The sequence below is a fragment of the Phyllopteryx taeniolatus genome, chromosome 20, assembly GCF_024500385.1.
Source record: "Phyllopteryx taeniolatus isolate TA_2022b chromosome 20, UOR_Ptae_1.2, whole genome shotgun sequence".
In the NCBI taxonomy this organism is placed as follows: Eukaryota; Metazoa; Chordata; class Actinopteri; order Syngnathiformes; family Syngnathidae; genus Phyllopteryx; species Phyllopteryx taeniolatus.
Window position 1 is genome coordinate 10,016,828 of NC_084521.1, and position 23,061 is coordinate 10,039,888.

Consider the following 23,061-nt stretch of genomic DNA (forward strand, 5'->3'; position numbering starts at 1 on the left):
ATTCAAACTCAATTTGAAGTTTGAAGAGAAATCTAAAGGGAAAGCCAACATTTGATAATAATGTTTAACCCTCTTCAACAGAAAAATAATCTTCCATTGTCAGGCAAACAGACAAAAGTGTGTTGATCTTTGAAAGGCTCACGTTGCAGGTTGACAGTGTTTTGATCAGCCAAAGTGTCAGACAGCAGCAGATAAGAAGGACGAGGTGAACGCTCACTTTTTGTCTAATAAAACACATGGCCAGGTAACATTTACCGCACATTACATTTACGTGTCATTTTGACCCTCAAATTAAAAATTTCTGCCTCACACTCAAAGACCAACTGTTCAACGCTTTGAAGAGGGAAAGACAAATATCTGCAGCCATCATGAATATGTTGGCGACAAGGAGTATCAAAATGAACCATTTCAGAGAAGGAGACACTGGAGATGAGCATTTGAATATTTGTTTGAAATTGTGAAAATGAATAATTGGTTACTTGTTTGTTCTTCTTTAAAATATTATTTTGGCATGAGAGAACTTCTGTTTCCATGCTGTTGTTGCATTAATTGAAATGATGCTGCCTGGAAGAATTCTGCCAGAGTGGAAATTCAAGTGAATGTAGCTCAATTTTCCAAAACTGTTCCGTTTTTCTTCTTTAGACCACAAACTAGTTCATAATGAATCAAATTACCTCTGCTGGTTGCAGCCAAGTGCTTGCAGCTTTTTTCCTCAATTGCTTCAAAATGTGATTCATCAAGAATCAGTTCCGCACAATCAGATTTTTTGGACTATTCAATTATTATGTCCTCCCAAAGATATGAAAAACAATCTACAGGCAATGCAAGACTGTATATAAAGACCAAGATTTAATAGGTTCATTTATCAAGTTAAATTAATTTAAATCTAATTAATCAGAAATCCTACACAAAGTGATTCAAAGCACTGTCAGCGAAGCTCATCCAGACACTTATTATCGACCCAATTCTTCAAAATGTAATTCAATGTCATATTGCTGTCGTGAGAATACAGCTTAGTTTCTTCTTAACAATACCCAGACTAAGTAATGCTGTCCGCCTTTCAAGCGAAGAAAGCCATTCCACTGAGTAAACTTCTGAAATGAGACATCATCATCATGCAGAAAAAACTTCATAAAAACCACGACTAGTGATACAATCTGAAAGTGCCAACTTGCTACTGAGCAAGCTATCAGGCTTTGACGTCGACAAGGATGGGATCTTATTATCGGCTCACATTTCACCACAGAAGTGGAAGTAGTGTTAGGGGTGAGGCAGACGGTGGGATGAACTTCCATGAGAATGCTTCGTTGCATCTCCGCACCATCAGCTTGGCAGTCTGTAGGCACTGGAGAAGACAAATTACCAGACGAATGACTGGAGAGTACTGCAAGCACCCCTTCCCAGCCTCCTCCAGATGGACATAATTAAACCATTAACCAGCAAGTGGGGGCTGATGACTCCATCAGGACCCATTTTGGGCTTAAATAAACGATAGAAAATAAAGCTGCGTTCAAAATTGAAGCCCGCTTGTTCATGCGCCGTTTACCAGCAATGTGTGGTAAACCACCCAAAAGAAGGGGTGGGCTGCTTTTCCATATTTATCTGTTTTGTGTGTGTGTGTCTGTGTACTGAGCTTCTGGGAAGAATTTGCAGTGCTTCAGGATTTCCACATTTTATGTTAGTCTTATTCCAAACAACAAATTCTTTTCCCCCCATAATTCTACACACAACCCCATTATGACAGCATTTATTTTCACAAATGTATAAAAAAAAAAAAAAAAAAAAAAAATCACATGTACATAAATAACAACCATTCCTCTTTTGCAGCGCCTCTCATGCGTCAGATTGAACGGGGAGCGTTGGTGTACAACCATTTTCCGATCTCTCCAGAGATGTTCGATCGGCTTCAAGTCTGAGCTCTCGCTGGGTAACTCGAGGACATTGACAGAGCTGAGCTGAGGCCGCTTCTGAGGGTCCTTGTCGTGGTGAAAGAAGAACTGTCTCCCCGGTCTGAGGTCAAGTGCTCCCTGCAGCGGGTTTTCATCCATGGTTTCATTCATCTTTCCCTCGTTCCTTACTAGTATCCCAGTTCCTGCTACTGAATGACGTCCCACAGCATGATGCCAGCTCCACCATGCTTCACTGTAGGTAGGGATAGTATTGGGCAGGTGGTGAATGGTCCCTGCTTTCCTCCAAACATGACATCTGGCATTCACGCCAGAAAGTTAAATCTAGTCTAGTCTCATCAGATTAGAGATCATGTTTTATATTTTATGGTCTGTGAGGCCTTCAGGTGCCTTTGGCCAAACTCCAGGCGGACCTGCCTTGTGCCTTCTATTAGGGATTGGCTTCTGTCTGGCCACTCTACCAAACAGGCCTGTTTGGAGGATTGCTTCAGAGACTGTTGTACTTGTGGAAGTCTCTCCTTTTGACACAGAGGAACACTGAAACTCTGACAGCGTGACCATTAGGTTCTTGGCCCTTCACCCCCAATTCCTCATCTTAGACTGGTGGTCAGCTCTAGAGATTACTGGTAGCTCTGAAAATTATTTACTCATTTATTTAGTTAGTTTTACAAAATTTATAATAGGATGGAGGCCACACTGCATGCACATTGTGAGCCTTCAAACAGACATTGTTCTGTATGCTTCCCCAGATCTGTGCCTAGTGACAATCCTGTCTCGGCGGTCTGTAGACATTTCGTTTCATGCTTGGTTTGCGCTCTGACATGCACTTTCAACCAAGGGCACTATATAGACAGGTGTGGGGCTTTCCAAATCATGTCCAATCAACTGAAGCTGTAATAGTTTAAGGATGATCAATGGAAACAGGATGAACTTGAGCTTAATTTTGAGCTTCATGACAAAGACTGAATATTGTAAAAACATCTTATTTGTATTTTTTTTTTTTTTATACACATTTGAAAAAAGCAAGAAAAACATTTGAGGGGAACAGAATGAATCTATTTTGCAATAAGGTTGTAACATAAAATGTGAAAAAAGTAAAACACTGAATACTTTCCGGATGCACTGTTTTCACAGACGTATTGGTGATGCGCTAAAGAGTAAAATGAAAATAATAATAATTGAAACAACTTTGATTCCTATAGCACCTTACAAGGGACCCAAGGACTTTGAGCACTGATACCAGTAAAACAGAAACTTAAGAACAAAAACATCACCTGAACTGTACTTAATTGCAGTGATGAGAGTAACATGTTACAAAGTAATGCGTTTTACTGCCAAGTTAAGCACACAATGCATTGTAGGTTAATTATTCATACCAAAGTGCGCAGTTAGAAACCGTCATGCAGGTAAGGACTCACTCAGTGAAGGACTTAGAATACTTAGCTTAAATAATATTTACAATGAAATGGTTGTTTATGTGTGCCCTGCAATTGGCTGGCGATCAATTCAGGGTGGACCCCGTCTTGCCCGCAGTTAGGTGAGATAGGTCCCAGCATGCCCGCGACTCTAGTGAGGATAAGCGGTACAGAAAATGAATGTATGAATATTTACAATGAAAAGTGGAAGCTTTCAACTTTGTCTGGAGTCCGGACTACTCATGCATGAGCTGGTTTAATGCGCTGCACCGCTGATGTTGCTACAGTCAGTCAGTCTATCTAAGAGTCTAAGAGAAAAGTGTACTGAGAATGGTGTCCTTGTTGTATTTGTCATGTCAAGCCTGAACTAAGTAGCTCATTTAATGCGGCTTCAACTACACTAATATCAAGTTATTGGTTAATGTCGATGACATCATTCTGTGACCTGTGTAGCGTACATTACCAAGTAATGGGTACGGTTAAGCGAATGCTTTTTTTGTACTGTTGAAAAGTGGATATTCCTGCCACTTGCTGAAAGTAACTTGCAATGTAACTTAGTTACTTTTGAAATCAAGTAATCAGTAAAGTAACTAAGTTACTTTTCCAAGGTAACTGTGGCAACACTGCGTAATTTTTATAGATTTTACCCCGCTGACAGATATTTTTTCTCCCAACATTTCAGAAGGCAAAGTCTTTTGAAAAGCAAACAAATGGAAGGTTAAGCGACACTTCTGATTGCATTTAATTTCGGAAGATCCACTGTAGTTCTCCAGGCATCATTTCTTGGATCAAGTGGAAGTGGCTTGCTGGCAACACCACAGTAAGGTCTTAATCAGAGGTTATTTAAGATGAAATGTTCAGGGTTGTGCTCTGAAGAGACTCACTGCCTCTAGGGTCTAGTTTGACTATCTTCACCTCAGCTGTCCCATATATCCCGGCAAGGACATCATTCACTGCGCCTGATACTCCAAGAGCACCTCTGAGTACCACCACAAGTGCAGCACCAAGCAATCATGGCCAAAATGGCACTGCATTTACTCCCTCTATCTGCTGCATTTACAGCACGCGTCTGAGAAGAAAAAATATGATTTTCCGTGGATGTTTTCTTTACAAGCGGATTTAACTGAAGCAAAGGTAAGATTTTCATGTTATGGCTGCAAAAAGACAGTTTTGTGTAAGCTGTGACCTGAGCTGTAGCACAATCACTTTCTACCCTTACCATTTGACTTTAGGGGCATTACTCATACTTTACCTTGCCCTATAACTGTGAATAAACATGAAATAGCAACTTTGAAAGGTACATGACCCCACGGTAACGTCAGCCACGGGGATATAGCAGTCCAGATGTCACCCAATGAAGATGAAATAATGGCAGATCATAAATTCACAGAGAATGCTATACAAGTCTTAAGGCCCATTTGTTGTTAGGTTGAAACCTAAACTGTCAAGTTGGTCTGAAATATAGCAAAACTACTTTATACACTCCAGCATTTGAATTATAGGGGAATTACTTATATTCAAGTTACTCAGACATTTCTTACTTTACCTTTACAGAGCATGTTAGTGTTTAGGTAATGAGCTATAACAGCTTTTTTCAAGTCAAGAGGCGGCGGCACGGTGGGCGACTGGTTAGAGCGTCTGCCTCACAGTTCTGAGGACTGGGCTTCAATCCCCAGCGGGGGGAGCAGCACTGGCGCAGGATAATTCATGGATATGGGTCTAAGAATATGGTTTGAAATTAAACCTTTGATTTGTAGATTTTTCACAATACATTTACAAATAAAAACGCATCTCCCATAGGAAACAAAGACAATAGAAATAGTTCCTGGGCTGAACAGTTAACCATAGAACCTTTAACTAAACTGCCAACAGCCAATGTATGTTTAATTTTTCCACTTATTTGCAATAGAATGTTAATAGTAAAATGTAAAAACAATGAATCACTGTACCTTAACCCTGATGACACAAAGGAAGCTAGAGTCTTGCCTTGAATACATGAAACTTATGGAGTACAGTATATTATTCTTAAGACTGGCTCTCCCACAAACTAAGAATTATTAATACTTGGACGACTGCTAAACTGAGGTCTTGGCTAAGTCCAAACGTTTGTGTGAGTTTAGAGGTGTATAGTTCCCCCAAATTTTTGTTGATTTCCTGAATTGTGCCTTCATCTTTGTTTTCCTATCCTAGACTGACAAGACCTGCACTAACTTTCCTCTTCTACACAAGCTGATAATGTAACTGAAGGTGCTCCAGGGTCTCTCTCCTACTTTTTCGTGTGCCTCATCTCGAGCCTTATCACTTCTCTCTGTACCTCAAAATATCGAGTGTTTCGCTCCCTTTCTTGTCTCTGACAATGAAATACAGTGACACCAATCTCGGGGTCCCTCGGCGCCAACACACAGCTGTGTGAGTGTCCCATTTTTCTGCCATCCAACAGCCCGCCTGCTAACATTTCCATCACTTAGTTCAACAGACGGCTCTGATTTCCCTTTTTCTCCTTGTCATTTCCTTTAACCTGTCAACTCCTCCCTCTCTGTTCTCTCCTCTTCCGTCACCCACTTTACAGGAGGTTGGCAGCGTCTAAGATAAGGGCCAAACAAATAGTTGACGTCTCTCTGAACATCTGCTCCGTATTTGCTGCTCGTTCACTCTCGTGCTCCATTTTTAACGTTTGATTTCTCCTTCGGCATCTGGGGAACAGCACTGTGAGCTCTGAGTTGACGACATGCTAGAAGGCTTCCAAAGCTGCCTTGTTGAATTAAAAACATCAGCACATGCTGCTGAGAGCACCTTGTGATGACATACAGAGTAGAAATACCCTCTCTTAAGGAAACGAAGCACACATACAGTACCTGTTGGGTAAAGCAAAGTGTTTACGGATATAACATCTTATTTGGATACTTGCAGAATGCCAATAGAGTCTCATCTTAGTACCTAGAGGGCAAGACTTCATTCTGCTTCAAATGGTAATGAGAACAGAGAAGCCTTATTGATGTTGCTGGGAAATTGTAGCAAGGAGGTTAGGTCAGAATCTAACATGGAACGTCCTGGCTGCTGGGATTAAGAGTAGTTTACAAACTGTCAGGATTAGACTACACAATGTGAACCTAATTATAATCTTGTAACACAGGAGGTGTTAAAGGGAACCAACTACAACATCAGCCATTTAGACGCGTCTACTTGAACATTTGTGTAAGGCCAACAGCTTTGTCAACTTGCATTTGCATTCATATCACATTTTTCAAGTTGTATACCAAAGTGCAGTTTTTGGAAAGTGGATTACCTGGAGAAAACCCACACAAACACGGAGAAAATGCAAACTTGAATAAGCAGGGAGACATCACCAATAAGTGTGGGGGGGGGGGGGGGGGGGGGGGGGGGGGAATCTGTGAATGTGAATCTGCTGAACCACAAATAGTCCACTACATGAGTAAATGGAGGTACGAGCTTGGCCATGGAAAAAAATAAACTCACTAGCCAAGGTACCACTGTATTTTGGATGTGTTTGAGATGACAAAAAAAAGGTCATCACTGGTAACATTCACCAATGAAATGTTAATCGTTTCACATTTTTTGCTGCTTTTTTTTTTTTTAACTGCAGGCTAACATTTCAGTGTGCAGTTAATATGCATTATCGGTGTAAATAATTGACTACCAGTATTCTTAAAATTCACTCACTTGGAAATTGTCATGACTAAATCTTACTTTTAATAGAGCAAATTATGTGTTAGTGAATCCCTTGTGGCTAGACTAGACATGGACGTTAAAAATATTTCCAATTTCCATGTTGATAATTGGGAGAGAGGTAAACAAAGATTGGTTGTTAGCTAGCAGGAATATTAAAAAAAACAAAAAACAAAGAAAAATGACACTTTCTGCTGCTGCAGTCTACTTGCATTGGGACCAAGTAGGAGAGCGATCAACCGGAGCTGCACTGACGGGGCTGCCGTGAAACAATATGGCAAGTCATGGTTTTTAAGAATATTCAACTTTGATGGCAGTCTGTGCTCTACTTTATGCTACTCTAATTTTATACTGTAGACTAATTGTCATCCAATATGATGGATTATTATAATTTTTTTTTTTTTTTTTTTTTTTTTTTTTTTTAGAGAAAACCTACAAAATGTGGAATACCCTAGTTCCAATCAACCAGTAATAGAAAAATGAAAATGAAATAAAAACAGAGTTCAGTCATGTATGTTTCCAGGCAGTTCAGCAGTTGCATATGAGGTTGAGTGTTAATTATGACACACGGACACAACAGCAAGTAGCAGAAGACTTAAAAAGGCAACCGCAGGCATTGATCCAGAACACCCGCTCTGAGGCCAACCACCAGCCAGGCAGCGCGTGTGTGGGGGAGATTGTGTCTGTCATGTTCAAGCTGAGACCCAGCAAGAGCATCCTTTAGTCTTCTCCCTCGATCGTGCTCCCAACCCTCTAATAATCACTGGCACTCTCATCCCTTCCCTCCTCTCATCTGATGTGCCGCAAAACTGGCAATTGGCCTCAAATCAGCCAGACATAATTCCGGCATCCTCCTTGTTTTCCTGGCCGTGCCTCCAACGTGTGCAAGAAACAACAGAGAACAACAAAGGGGCTGGTAGACTTCACATCTCGATCTGGATCAGCCTCTCTGCCACCTCTCGTGTCAGAGAGAAGCAGTGTTTAGCGCAGTCAGCTAGCATGGTGCTGCCTCTATTGTTCTGTGTAATTGCACTCAATGGACCTTGTGAAGAAGACAAACTGTAACTGGTCTTTCATGCAATCAAGGAACGCTGAGAAGAGGTGAAAGCAAAAACAAAACTTTCAACAATAAGTTCAGGTTTTGCTCAATTGTTACGCATCCACTCAAAAAAACACATACATCCCATTCTCAAGGATTGAAACCCAATTACAAAAAAATGCAGCTTCTTCAACACAATCGAACATCCAGTTTAATGATCCGACGTTATACAATAAAGAATTCAATCAACTTTTCCGTGGGGGGTAAAAATACTTTTAAGTTGCCCCATACCTTGCCATTTGAAATCAACATCCCACAAAATTAGCATATTGTTTATTACTGTATATCCTTTCCATGACAGCAGATCAAGAAATAAATAATAGGTAAACTGAGTATTTTACTAGTTTTTGTGTCCCTTACCTGTACAGCTAAAGGTTTTATGAGCCCAGTTTGAGCCTGTAATAGATTGCTTTCTATCCCCATTATTTTCTTTTTTTTTTAATGAAAACTTGTCCAACTACTGTACCAAGCACCCAATCAAACTGATCGGATGTCATCCCTATGGAAGGTACAGCCTTTAGGTTCATATGTGCATGGTGCTGCTAACATCTGAATACAAAACATTGGCGCCAGACGTTTTCCTGACTGTTGACTACAGTGGGATATGAACACGATTCCCTGGGAATCACTCGTTTCCAATTTATCATCCAGCGTCATTCACCCACCACACCATCACTGTTTGTGACCCACCACTGCTCCAGTCCCCTCTCGCATCCCAGCAGACTGTTTTGACATTGAGGCAGCAAACTCTTGTACCAGTGACGAGGCGGCACCGATGCAGGAACATACTCATAGACATGGACCGAAAACCACTGGAAAGGCAGGTGGCATTCTCAAGATAATGATTTTCACACAGTGCAGGTGCAGCGTAGATGAAATGGCTTCTGAGCCCAGTCTAAAGAAATCTACAATTTCCTTATGGGAACATCATGTTAACTTGAAACGGACTCAGTAAAAAATACGGGAAAGGGGGCAGCTTCACTCTTGAGTCTTGCATTACTGCACAATTAGCTAGTTATGTTTGTCATTTCCCTGATTACAGGCAGCTTTGGGGAGGGGCAGGATGAGTCATTTATTCCTCATATCCACCACTTGTATTCATTGAATTTATTATAAGTCAGTGGTGCTCTCAAATATTTTAAGTCATCTAGCTGAATAAGACAATCAAATTATGGAAAAGATGAGTTTTTAAAATTAGGTTTCACCCAAATTATACTATATTCAAATTGGGCTTTGACATTGACATTTTGAAATGCCAATCCACTAGTCCTAAACCATTGTTTCTCTCTTGGTTTGAAGTTTCATTTGACAATAGTTAACGACACTGTTAAACAGCACACTTTCAACACATCATCACAACATGATAACGCTCATGATCATGAGTCGATGGCAGTTAAAATTGCAATTAGCGCAATTACTTGGTGTGTGAATGAAATTTGCATGTGTTTTGCAGAAGGACGGGAGGTGTGAGAGGGTCTTAGAGAAAATCAATGCTCAAGGCTCCCATTTTTTCCAACTTCAATTCAATGGCTTGTGACAGCGCCTATGTGAGGGCATAGCTGCGGCACGCCACTTGACTCCAGTCATTAGGGTGCGATGGTGCCAGGCTACAGCAGTTTTATAAGCATATTTTTAGCAGTAATAACCAGCTGGTGAACGTGGCTAGCTGTGAAAACACTGGTGGTGGGGGGTTCACAATTGCACCATGTGGAATCAAAACCCCTGGGGGATAAAGTCTTGGGTATTTTTGTGGCATTCACTGACAGAAGAGCGTCTTGTGTTTTAACTCTGTTATGCATTTGATAACGAGCTCACTGAATCACTTAGCTGTCGGTGTAAATGTACTTCTGTTTAAGAGACAGACTGCATCTTTTGTCAAACAATTGTCAATAGATTAAAAAACTGCGAGACGTAACAGGCTACCAACTTGCCCGTCAGTTTAAGCCCAATTTAAAAAAAAATAAAATAAATAAAAAGTACTAATTATGCTACATGTTCATCTTTAACAAGCACTCAGGTATATCGTCTCAGCTGTCAGTTATAAACAAGACTCACAGTTGCAAAGGAAGGAAAATCAATCGACATCTGTTAATTTATCTCAGGCAGGAGACCAAATTGAAAAATGGATCGCTTGACGCGGAGCTCAGCGAAAAAGATCTGCATTGTGATCAAAGAGCGATAAGTCTCAGCACCTGTTTAGCTCATTATAATGGGCACCGCTGCAATTTTGCCAATTGGGGAGCCAGAAATGGATCGGATAGCCATCTTGGCAATTGGTTGACAAGCAGGTGTGGATGACCTGAAACCGGAAGCTGAAGCTCAACCCCAAGAAAGACTCAGCTGCACGGACGTCAGTCATCAGAAGTCAGTATGCGCGCCACAGTCTCCTCTTTGTTGTAGTGCTCAATGTTGTAGCTGCTCTGCTTTTATAAAACATGTTTATCCAACAAGAAGTGAATAGAGGAGATTCTCACGACGGCTTTCCATTTTTGCTGTTTGTTAATGTGTCTCATCCTGACTGATGTGTTCAATGCGGCGTCATTTTGTTGAAAACCGACCACCCAAATGGCAGTTAGTAGTGTTTAATAACGGCGAGCAAGTTCTTCCACGAAAAACTCAAACAAACATGCAATTATGTGTGGATTTTCACTATTCATGGTCGGGCCGAGTACGTGAATAGCGGGAGTTCACAATATTTGAAGGAGGTGCCATGGAAAATTTGGTCAGGGTGTCTGCCTCACAGTCAAATAATCTGGGTTTGTATCTCAAATCAGATATTGAATGCTCTCCCCGCGCTTGCATGGATTTTCTCCAAGTACTCTGGCTTCCCTCCACATTCCAAAAACAAGCATGTTAGGTTAATTGAAGTCTGTAAATTGCCCAAAGGTGTGAATGTGAGAGCAAATGGTTGGTTGTCCTTCTGTGCAGTGATCCATCTCACTCATGACATTAAACACGATAGGCCGAAGAACATAGATGAATGGTATTTGTAAGCGTAACTTTCGTGAGCACCATATTAATTTGTATCAACATTACAAGTTAGTTACAAGTTAAATAGTTTTTTATGCACATATTTTATACAATACATTTTCTCAACTCCCTTCATTATGGTGGAAACAGCTGTCAGACTATGTAACCCTCAATACTATATTGCAAAAAAAAAAAAAAGTTATGCATCACCCACAAAAAAACAAAAATATGCATGCTAACTTTTTTAAACGATGCAACACAGTATAAAGTACCCCCCCCCCCCCCCCCCCCAACATTATGTGTAATGTTAAAAGAGTGCTAGTAGTCTCATTCAATTCTCCTCACTTTGCTGCTTTCACATAATTCCACAATTTTCCTTCCACGTAGTCATTATTATGATCCGCAGCTGTAACACTCGTTTCCCCACAGGGATCATTAAGGTTTCATGTTATTTTATCTTACCTGAAGCGATGACGTTCGTGTCTAAGTAAAGTGCCTTGTGTAAAAGAGGTACATTTGCGCTAGGAGCAAACCAGTCTTCATTATAGGAGTCTAATGGGTGACAATGAAAGACAATGAATCTATTCACCATTCAGGGTTGTCTGGTACATTTCACAGCAGCCACACTAATGATAATGCACTCTCTAGTTTAACAAAGAGTCACTCTATACGGCTTAATGCTCATTGCATTGCACAGCCAACTACGGAGATGGAGAAAGCTTATCAGTTTATATGGTTATGATTATTCATATTGATGGCATTCTTGTTTTCATTACCGTTTGCAGTTGATTATTGTAAAGTGACTGGTAATTGTGCTTATTGCATTGCATAGACAAAGCTGCAAAAACTGATGCGTTTAAAATGAAAAAAAGTGCAGTTTGTCATTGGTTGTGTAAAAATATATTTGCATTATATCACTATGATCATGAAAGCCGCTGTTCTTAAACAAGGTTTCTCAATTCTTTTTGGTGTCATTATTATTATTATTCCTTTTATAAAAAGGTTCTACAAACATAGTCAGGGGGAAACTAGCCTATTAGTTCTCAGTGCTCAGACCCCAAGCATATAGGACAGCATCTAACAAGGCTTGTAACAACTACACATTGGAAACTGGTAAAACGGGACACAGATTTAAATAAAACATGACAGTGTGTGCATGTGCGGTGTGTGTGTATGTGTGTGTGTCACCGGAAGAAAAATACTCTTTTGACCTTTGCATGAAGCACCTGCCCCTGATGCGTGATAACTCATGACCCGGTGAAATGATAGGTCATGCATCTCCCACCATGATGAGGATGAGTGTGATGATGAACACCCCCCCCCACCCCTGCACCCACCCCACCCCACCCACACACTGCTATTTAGATAGCCCTGAAGTCACAGCAATGACAAACTACCCACACAGGGACCAGGCCTTGTTTATACGGTCGACCCATTCGACAACAGACCGGCGGTGTATAAAGTCGAACTACGCCATAGGCGGTTAAAACAAACTCAGGGTCAACTTAGAACATGGGCCCACTTCAGTGAGGCTGGGGTTGTACAGTTTGACAGTTAAAATTCCTACTGTAGCATAAACGCCGCTGCAGAGATTTTGAGATACCTATTCTATTTACATTTTTATATAAATAGCAACACTGTACACGTAATGATTTTTTTTTTTTATTAGAACAGTATAAAAGCACGGGGCTAAAACGGTTACAAATTCCACTACGGGAACCAAATTATCATGAAAGTGAATAAAGAGATTGGAAAATTAAATTAAAAAATCCAGAAAAAACTAACTTTTTTTACAATAGAGGAAGCTATATCCAACAAACTGATACTAAGGAAACATTTGCATTTAGATACAATTTCAGTAGATCACTGTAAAGTGAAAAATGGGCATGGAGAAAATTTCTTTTGGTGTTTGGGTTTCATTCATTCATAAGCAGTTTGAATGTTCAAAATTGATCTTAAAGCTTCATCTTTTTAATCATTTAATTTGTCATCCTTTTACCGATAATGAACCACCACTTGTCGCAGAGGAAACATTCCAGACCCACCCATGATGGGTGACAATATGTGATAGAGATTATATAAACTTTATTTTTATTTTATAGTTTTACTCCTCCCATACACTTTAAAAACAAAGAAATTAAAACAATAATAAAGTATTCTTTAGTACATATTTGGACGGTTCCGCTGTCAAGTAATGGGAGACATATGTTGTATGTAACCGCACTTGGAGGAAATGAAAAGAAGAAGTCTTTCACACAGTTCTCCAAATAAAAGCCAATCAAAATGACTCATTTTGGGGAAAAAAAACAAAACAACCGTCGAGTGTTTACTTTGCAGACTCTGAAAAACAACAGCTTTTTTTGTCTCGTGTCTGTCCAAACAGATATTTCAGTCCACTTCTCACTTGAGAAAACACCTTGCGGTAAGTTGCAGATGTTTCGATTGTTGTTTTGGCAGTGCATCTGGTAACATCAGCCCTATTTTATGGTCATAAATCACTGAAAAACATGCTTTTTGGGGATATGTGCCATGCTCTACTCTTAATCTCTCTCTCGCTCACGCGCGCACACACACGGACTCCCATATTATTTATTTTTATTAACAATACTCTTACTTGAGTACAATATTTGGCTACTCTACCTACATTTGACTAAATTCTTAAGGCTGGATTAATAGATTGCAATGTCCATTCCTATTTTTAAGCGTGGAACATCCACTCATGATACTCATTAGAAGCAATCTATCTAACCTATTATTTGATAAGGTGCTTGAAATTCCAACTTCAGAACGACCTGTACCAAGGCTTCGATGCGGTCTGTATATTATTTGAAGTATTTGTCATGTTGGTGCTTTAAGCCTCAGAACATTGGAAAAAATATTTTAGTTGGAACAGGTGCCAAGGAGCAGTCACTGATGGTGTAGTGGTACACTCGCCTGACTTTGATGTGGGCAGCGTGGGTTCAGTTCCCACTCAGTGACGGTGTGAATGTGCCCTGTGACTGACTGGCGACCAGTTCAGGGTGTAGTCCGCCTTTCGCCCGAAGTCAGCTGGGATAGGCTCCAGTGCCCCGTGACCCTAACCAAGCTAAGCGGTGTTGAAAATGGATGGATGGAGCTGCCAAGGAGATAATAGCCAGTATAGCCCGCAGCGGTGGCCTCTTTCACCTGTGGGCAGCTGATCTATTGTCACCGCACCCACGCACCTTCTCGCGCATACTCTTTTCCACATAAGTATCAGCACACATTTAGTACACGAGTGAGCAATTCACTCCTTATCCAACTGATGGCCTATTCAAATTCTAATTAAGCTTCATCACACTAATAGGAGTCAAGAACAAAGCGCTGGCTCTCTGCAGTCAGCAAGAATAGCAGCAGGATTATGACTGCTGTCGTCGGTGCCATTATCATTAAACCCACACGCGCGCGTGCATGCACACACCAGAGTTTGTTGCATCGAGAACGAGCCCATGCACAGAAAATCTGCCGTCAACAAAACTGTTTCTTTCAAAATAAAAGCATTCATGAAAATATTTTTCCCAAACCTGAAATGAGACGAGAAGTTAGGTTAACGGTAGCAAAGTTTGACATTTTCATTTTCATATCGCAGTGCATTCAACGTAAGTATAGACAAGGGAAAGTAATACACATATTAGTTAAGCAAAGCTTGTGTTGAAATGTGGAATACATGGAGTGGAATAGGTTTACAATGCCGTTTTGCAACCAAGAGTCATGACTTACTCTTTGTCCTTTATGCAAGGGAACTTTCATCGCCTCTGCTCCTTAACACCCTTCACCCATCATTGAATGCTGCAGCCCCAAAGCACAGAAGGAAAAAGTGGGTGAGGGATTTAACCACCGTACCAAAACCCTTGCAAGCAAACCTGCCAAAGCACCATGTATGTACAAACAATTCAAATGAATTTGAAATGATGTATACTCAGCCCTTATCTGGCCCAAACCAAATACACTCTGAGCTATCAAGGGCCATGGAGGGGTGATTGGAACTCGTAGTTTTTCAGCAAAGGCAAACATCTACTACGCTCCATCACTTCAAGCTGTACAAATCAAAACCGGGGCAGAAAAGAGGAAATAAACACCATGCTGTGTGACTGTTAACAAACTTGGAAAACAGGATAGTTTGCAGTGCACAGATCAGCCCGGAGGCTGATGAATTTCCAATTTGGCCATCAGTCCTAACTCGGAGGTGATGGGCTGAAAAGCTGATAGCGGTAATGCAGGCAAGGATTTTTAATACTATTTAAGGATTTGTAAAGATAAGTCTGTCGGCCTCTCCTAGAAGGAGACTCTAGAGGATGCTGGAATCGATGGATGAGAAAGGATCTACTGAAAGGTGAGGAGAATAATCAAACAATCATTATCAATGGGCTACTCTGCCATAAAGCAATTCCAGCAGTCATGGATCTAGAAACTTAACATTTACTTAACATTAACACCAGCCATCAAATTCATTTACATATTGAAGCACAAGAAGTCAAATACAACTTGTGACTTTTCTCACAGAATGAAGTATTCCAATGTGGGAATACATTATTCACTGAAGAACTAAGCCCACATTCTGTACATCACATCCTCATGACTGTGGTAAATAACTTTTACTGTACTTTGTTTAGGGAAAAATATCATCACTAAAAAACAAGACACTTGACAATATATAATAAGATATTAAGATACGGCGGCCGACTGGTTAGAGCGTCAGCCTCACAGTTCTGAGGAATGGGGTTCAATCCCCGGCCCCGCCTGTGTGGAGTTTGCATGTTCTCCCCATACCTGAGTGGGTTTTCTCCGGGCACTCCGGTTTCCTCCCATATCCCAAAAACATGCATGAATTGAAGACTCTAAATTGCCCGTCGGCATGACTGTGAGTGCGAATGGTTGTTTGTTCCTATGTGCCCTGCGATTGGCTGGCAACCAGTTCAGGGTGTACCCCGCCTCCTGCCCGATGACAGCTGGGATAGGCTCCAGCACGCCCGCGACCCTAGTGAGGAGAAGCGGCTCAGAAAATGGATGGATGGGGTTTATCAGCTTAATGTAATTTCAACTCACTTCATTGGGAAAATGGATTTGAGTCAAGGAACTACTGTTTTAAAAAAAATAAATAAATAAACAAGTACTTGATAAAATGTACTCCTTGGAGTTTGTTGAGGCATGGGATTCTCTCTGACCTCCGGTGGGATCCCTAAAGAGAGGCCCTCTTGTAAAACACTCATTAATGGAAATAGATGCAGTGAGCGCCCCACGCCCTCAGCGCCTGCCCCTCTCAGTCAGCAGGAAGAAGTGTCTATTCTTCCCTAAAGTCCCCTTCATTAACGTTATCTCAAATAGGCACCCAGTCTGATGGGAAGAGTAGGGACAGTGTACAGTTAAGCGGCTTCAACCAATTTCATTATTCGGTAAGAGGTGGGGTATCGGTGTTGTCTTTGCAATGTCAGCACACCAGACGAGGTGGCTGCATGTTCTGTCATGTGGCCAAGGCATGACATCACTGCTGAGCAAACTCAACCAAATGAGAAATATGCAAACAGTACTTTTACTTTTTCATTTTCAAATGTGCTGCGGTAAGATGGCAGGAGAACACATTTCCTGGCATAATTTCTAACACCCTTCCCCTACCTATTTTCTGCTCATGAAATATGTTCTTTTTCACAGTAGCAGCGAGCCTACTGTGAATACATGCAAGCAAGCTGTGGGACAATAATACAAATGTGTGCGATGAAACAAGAATGAAACAGGAGGAATGTGAAAGCGAAGGTGAGGATGAAAGTGTTGGGCTGTGGGCCGTCAAATGATCTGGCGCGTCTCCAGGCATGATGACTCGGGGATGATGGCACTGTTAGAGCTAATTAGGATCATAAACTGGAGAAATGTTTTGCCTTCTTAATACACGGGGCAGTACAGGCAGAACTGTTAGATGTGCAAGCTTACGAGGCGTCATAAAGGTTCCAGGACTGGTGTTACCAAAAGATATTTCAAACCCAAACTACGAGCTCTCCCCTTCAATGTAATCGCTCTGGAGCAGGAATGTCAAACTCATTGTAGTTCAGGGGCCACATAATGCCTAATTTGAAGTCAAAGGGGCAGGAACACTAAAATCCTACCATACCTGATATAATAATAGAGACTGTAAAAAAAGGGGGTTTTCTTTGAATCAAATCAAATGCATTAGGAAAAATATTTAATTTGAACAAAACAACCTCAGCAGCACGGTGGCCGACTGGCTAGAGCGTCAGCATCACAGTTCTGAGGACCCGGGTTCAATCCCCGGCCCCGCCTGTGTGGAGTTTGCATGTTCTCCCCGTGCCTGCGTGGGTTTTCTCCGGGCACTCTGGTTTCCTCCCACATCCCAAAAACATGCATTAATTGGAGACTCTAAATTTCCCGTAGGCATGACTGTGAGTGCGAATGGTTGTTTGTTTCTATGTTCCCTGCGATTGGCTGGCAACCAGTTGAGGGTGTACCCCGCCTCCTGCCCGATGACAGCTGGGATAGGCTCCAGCACGCCCGCGACCCTAGTGAGGAGAAGCGGCTCAGAAAATGGATGGATGGAAAACAACCTCAGATTTCTTTAGAATATTTGCAGCCATTTGCTAAAATAATTTCAGTTCCTTTTTTTCCAAATTTTTATTTCAGATTATGGAGGCCGCTGTGCTCTTAGGAACCTTAAGTGCAGCAGATTATTTTTTTTGTAACCTTGGCCAGATCTGTGCCTTGCCACAATTCTGTCTCTGAGCTCTTCAGGCAGTTCCTTTGACCTCATGATTTTCATTTGTTCTGACATGCACTGTGAAATGTAAGGTCTTATATAGACAGGTGTGTGGCTTTCCTAATCAAGTTCAATCCGTATAATCAAACACAGCTGGACTCCAATGAAGGTGTAGAACCATCTCAAGGAGGATCAGAAGAAATGGACCAGAGTTAAATAAATGAGTGTCACAGCAAAGGGTCTGAATACTTACGGCTGTGTGATATAAATCTGCAAAATTTTCAACAATTAATTTTTTTTTGTCATTATGGAGAGCTGTGTGTACATTAACAAGGAAAAAAATTAACTTAAATGATTTTAGCAAATGGCTGCAATATAACAAAGTGAAAAATTTAAGGGGGTCTGAATACTTTCCGTACCCACTGTATTTTAAGGCACAAAACTTTACCTCACATTTATTTGGAATTAAAATATTGTATTGCATTTTAAAATGTAATCAACTTATGAAGACCTAGGAATTATTGCTATTCCATTTTTTTTTTTTTTACAGGAGTATGATAAGTCTCAGTTATCCTTAGTTCGCACCACCACAATGTTTTTTGTATTTTTTCACTTTCAAATTCATCCTGCGGGCCAGATTGTACCACCTAGCAGGCCGGTTTTGGCCTGCAGGATATATGTTTGACACCACTGCTCTGGCGTATGTAACTAACTTTTTTTTTTTTAAACACATGCTTTTATATTCATATCCTCTGTGTCAGGTGGTCAAGCAATGAGCAGAGTGAGTGATGAGATCAATGAGACCAGACTTGCTAGGGAGAGTCATCACTGGTGACACAATTGGGTAGTAAGGCATTAACTCAAGTATGATTTTGGATAAATTGTACTTGAGTAGTTTGAATGAACCACACTTTTTACTTGAGTACTTATTTGAAGAGGAATCGATACTTTTACTCCGTTACAATGATCGACATGCCGCTCGCTACTTTTATTTATCCATGATTGTGTGCACGATCTATTTTTAGACTTCATCGACTTCCACATAGGTTAAAAGGCGCAACACCACTGTTCCACATCAATCCAACGTGATCACTTCAGTTCACAAATCAGACGGCACAAGGCAGTCACATGACGGCACTAACAGCCTTCGATGGCCAATCAAAGTGACTCATTTTAGGGAAAAAAAAAAAAAGCCGAGCATGTGTTTACAGACTCCAAAACACAACAGCTTTTTCATTTTGTGTAGTCTTAACTTGTAACTGCCCAAACGTGGATATTTCAGCCCACTTCTAACTTGAGAAAACACACAGTAAGTTGCAAATGTCTGTCTCTCTCTCTCTCTCTCTCTCTCGCACACACCCACATTTTCAAGTCTGGTCAGCAAACAGCTTCTTCATTCAGTCATTTAAGTGAATAAAGCAAATAATGTTTCTGTAGGGCCCAATTCACAGGCTCTTGGTTTTTGCGCAGTTTAAAATTGAAATAGTGGCAGGTGTGTGTGGATTCCCATATAATATTTTTTATTATTTTATTTTATTTTATTTTATTTTATTTGACGTCCATGCTCTTTTTTGTTTTAGGTTTTTGACTGTACTTTCTTACTCTGACTCAAGTACATATATAGAGGACTACTTTAACTTGAGTCATATTCTAATGTAACAGTACTCTTACTTGAGTACAATATTTGGCTACTCTACCCACCTCTGACCGGTGATGAGTCATCTTCGAGTACAACCTGGAGACCAAATCCAGAGCATTCTTTGGGAGAGCCCAAAGTTGCCAAGGCCAAAGAAAGCAAGGCTTTCGAAGTCCAAAGTGAAAGTCATGCTGATGACATTCTTCAATGTTAGGGCCATCTTCCACAGAGAGTTCTTGCCACAGGTCCAAATGATCAATAAGCACATCTACAAAGAGATCCTGTGGCATTTGTGAAAGTTGTGACAAGACAACTCATGGCTGTTCACCATGACAATGACGTCCATGCTCTTTTTTGTTTTAGGTTTTTGACTGTACTTTCTTACTCTGACTCAAGTACATATATAGAGGACTACTTTAACTTGAGTCATATTCTAATGTAACAGTACTCTTACTTGAGTACAATATTTGGCTACTCTACCCACCTCTGACCGGTGATGAGTCATCTTCGAGTACAACCTGGAGACCAAATCCAGAGCATTCTTTGGGAGAGCCCAAAGTTGCCAAGGCCAAAGAAAGCAAGGCTTTCGAAGTCCAAAGTGAAAGTCATGCTGATGACATTCTTCAATGTTAGGGCCATCTTCCACAGAGAGTTCTTGCCACAGGTCCAAATGATCAATAAGCACATCTACAAAGAGATCCTGTGGCATTTGTGAAAGTTGTGACAAGACAACTCATGGCTGTTCACCATGACAATGACTCTGCTCACAATGCCCTGAGCATTCGACAGTTCCTGGCTGAGAAGAATATCGCAATGCTGGAGCAACATCCCCACTCACCTGACCTGGTAACTTGTGATTTATTTTTCTCTATCCTAAGCTTAAGAGGACACCTATTTAAAGATGTGGATGACATCAAGATGGTCGTGACAATGGAGCAGCAGAGCATCCTGGAAGAATCCTTCCAGAAAACCCCAGCTGCTCGTGTCCCTCCCCCACCTAACTTTCTTTCCAGCCCAGCTGCCAAATGGGCGTGGAGGTATTTTGGTAAATTAGCTGTTAGGTCACAATCTTGATTGGGTAGGCAGGCTATACATAGTCCCAACTATTCCTATACTACACATGCAATAATAATAAAAAATTGTATAATTTATCCCATTAAATAGCAAATATGAAAAAGTATTTTAACATGCACAAGCACAAATATGAAAGACCATAGCACAAAAGTACAAATATCTATTAAAAAAAAAAAAAAAAAAAAAAAAGCCTGTCAAGCAGTAGGAAAAACAGGCTTGCATACACAGATTTTGATCAATCTTCTAGTACTTATCCTACCCCCCCTCCCCCCAAAAAAGGCCAAAAATAAGAAACTATAAATCAAAGAGCAGGAAACAAATTCATTTTTGAAAAAACTGTTTTTCAGCACGTAACAGAACGTCAAAATCTTTTGACGGTTGCTTAGAGGCACATCCTCTCTCTATTTCACTGTGGAAATATTACTGTCTCTGGCAGAGTGCACGCGCGCGCACACACACACACACACACACACACACACACACAACTGGCTGGCAACAATGCTGCTGACTTGCTGTGATACATCTCTGTTTATGAAGACTGACAGCTCACTGTGAACTACAACACACCAGCACGCGGTGTACAAATGCCAGGGAAAGAATACACCCAGAAACATCACTTTTGCCACATGCGGGAAAACGACACACGCGTTCTGATTTACATTAATTAAGTGGTATTGCATATTCAGTATTCAGTTGTCAAGTGCTCCAAATGGCTCATTGTTTAAAAATCAACTAAGAACAGATTGATGAAACACAACCGCTTTCTATGTATTGTAGTCATAGCAACAAGTGCAACAGGTTCTAAGAGATGTGAGTAATGCCCTTATCTCTCCAACTCTGAGTGTCATCAACCAACAGACTAATTAATCTAATGTCATCTTCTACAGGCTTTAAGTCTGCATCTGTGCTTCTACATGTGATTCATTCTTCACAACCTGACTGCAGCATTTCACCATTTGCTGCAACAATTTTTATTTTTTTTTGTTGTTGCCTGAACTTTAAGTTGAAGTTCTGACTACCACACTGTAAAAAGCCAAGAGGGACTATTACAAGATAATTAGTAATTATGCTAATGTATTTTGCCATTTCTTCTCCTTGGTCATTTTATCATCTGTCCTCAAGAGACCACAGTCAGTAGTAATAACCATTTTTCCCTCAGCTAAACGTTCAGTCACTTAGAGGACACCGTGTCCTAAGCTGCAGAATTCTAACGCTGGTCCCCTTAATCAGGAAGCATCTGTAAATTCACATGAGCACGCTGAAGGAGTGCAGTGCTGTTTCAATTGCTGCTGACCTTCATTAACCTAATAAATGCCGGCGGTGTTTCTGTCGCAGCACTTAATGTGTTTATCAGCACAAACAAACAAACAAATGTGACAAAAGCCTTTCAGGGCGGTAACGGGAGCTTCCCATCTGTGAAATGTATCCCGTCACCCACAAGCACCTTCTCCCCCCCTCTTCACCACAACACACAACTTGTGTGACTATGATCTCTCCTGGCAAAAAACCCAACCAGAAACAACTCAAACATGTTGTAATATCTACTTTAGGCCACTCATTGCTTTTCTTCGTGACCGAAGATCTTATGAAAGGGGCCATTCACGTCGATTGCAGGTGTACTGATGGCTGACCAAGCCAATGTGAGACAAGCAGATAATACAATCATGGATAATAAATGTTGTCTAATTAAAACATACAACAGCGTCATTGATTTTGGTGCCGTTTTATTCCCTCTCGTTGCACATTGTACAAAAAGACCACTACTACTACTACGTAGGATGATATTACTTCTTGATGTTTTGCATTTTATTTATTTGTTTTTTGGACTCAAACCGTACTGTACTACTATTTAACGTCTACCCACCTACAGTCCCTGTGGTGGGACTAAAGTCAGATCAGGTTGTACTGATCCTAACTATACTGCAGCATTTGGAAACAGTTCTGAACTCATAACAATCTCAAGAAAAGGTTGGCATTAAGCGACATGTTAGATAAAAATAACCTTGTGAATGCTTGTTTTACCAGCAGCATCACAACACACACGCACACACACACACACACACACACATACAAACACAGCCTCTACCCCCTCACAGCTCTCGGACTCAGAGCAGTATTTAGAGTATTGTAAGAGGAGTGCAGGCATTTTCTCAATGAAGTCTCAGCGCCATGTTATCTGGCTTTGAGAATATCTATACTTTGTTTACTAGTGACATTTGAAGCTATTTATCGAGGCAGTCATTCAGTCCTCAGCAGACACCATGTGTTTACTGCAGTGTACAGTTTATAAAGGGAAGCAATTTATGCCAATTTGCTTGCAGATTTGACACTCAAGAGTTTGAGTTGATTGAGGAAAAGATGTAAGCAAGAATATGCAGTGAGACAATTACTTTATAAGATGGAACTGGATTATTCTGGTTGTCTTAGAAGACGTTTTGCCTCATCAGAGCAGGCTTCATCAGTTCATACAACAAGGCCATTGTGAAGGAAAGGACTGATAGCTAGCCTTCTGTAGCTTAGCACCTTCCACTACACGCAGGGGGTGTCAAACT

General features: G+C 40.9%; 1 protein-coding gene and 1 long non-coding RNA gene across 2 annotated transcripts in view; both read right to left on the reverse strand.

Annotated features, from left to right (window-relative positions):
• adarb2 (adenosine deaminase RNA specific B2 (inactive)) overlaps positions 1-23,061 on the reverse strand; it is a 166,239-nt gene that overhangs the window by 137,678 nt on the left and 5,500 nt on the right.
• Positions 1,140-3,466, reverse strand: LOC133470509 (uncharacterized). Its single transcript, XR_009786002.1, has 2 exons — positions 3,367-3,466; positions 1,140-1,345 (listed from the first exon to the last, which is right to left on the reverse strand). It is a non-coding gene; the product is annotated as an uncharacterized LOC133470509 (long non-coding RNA).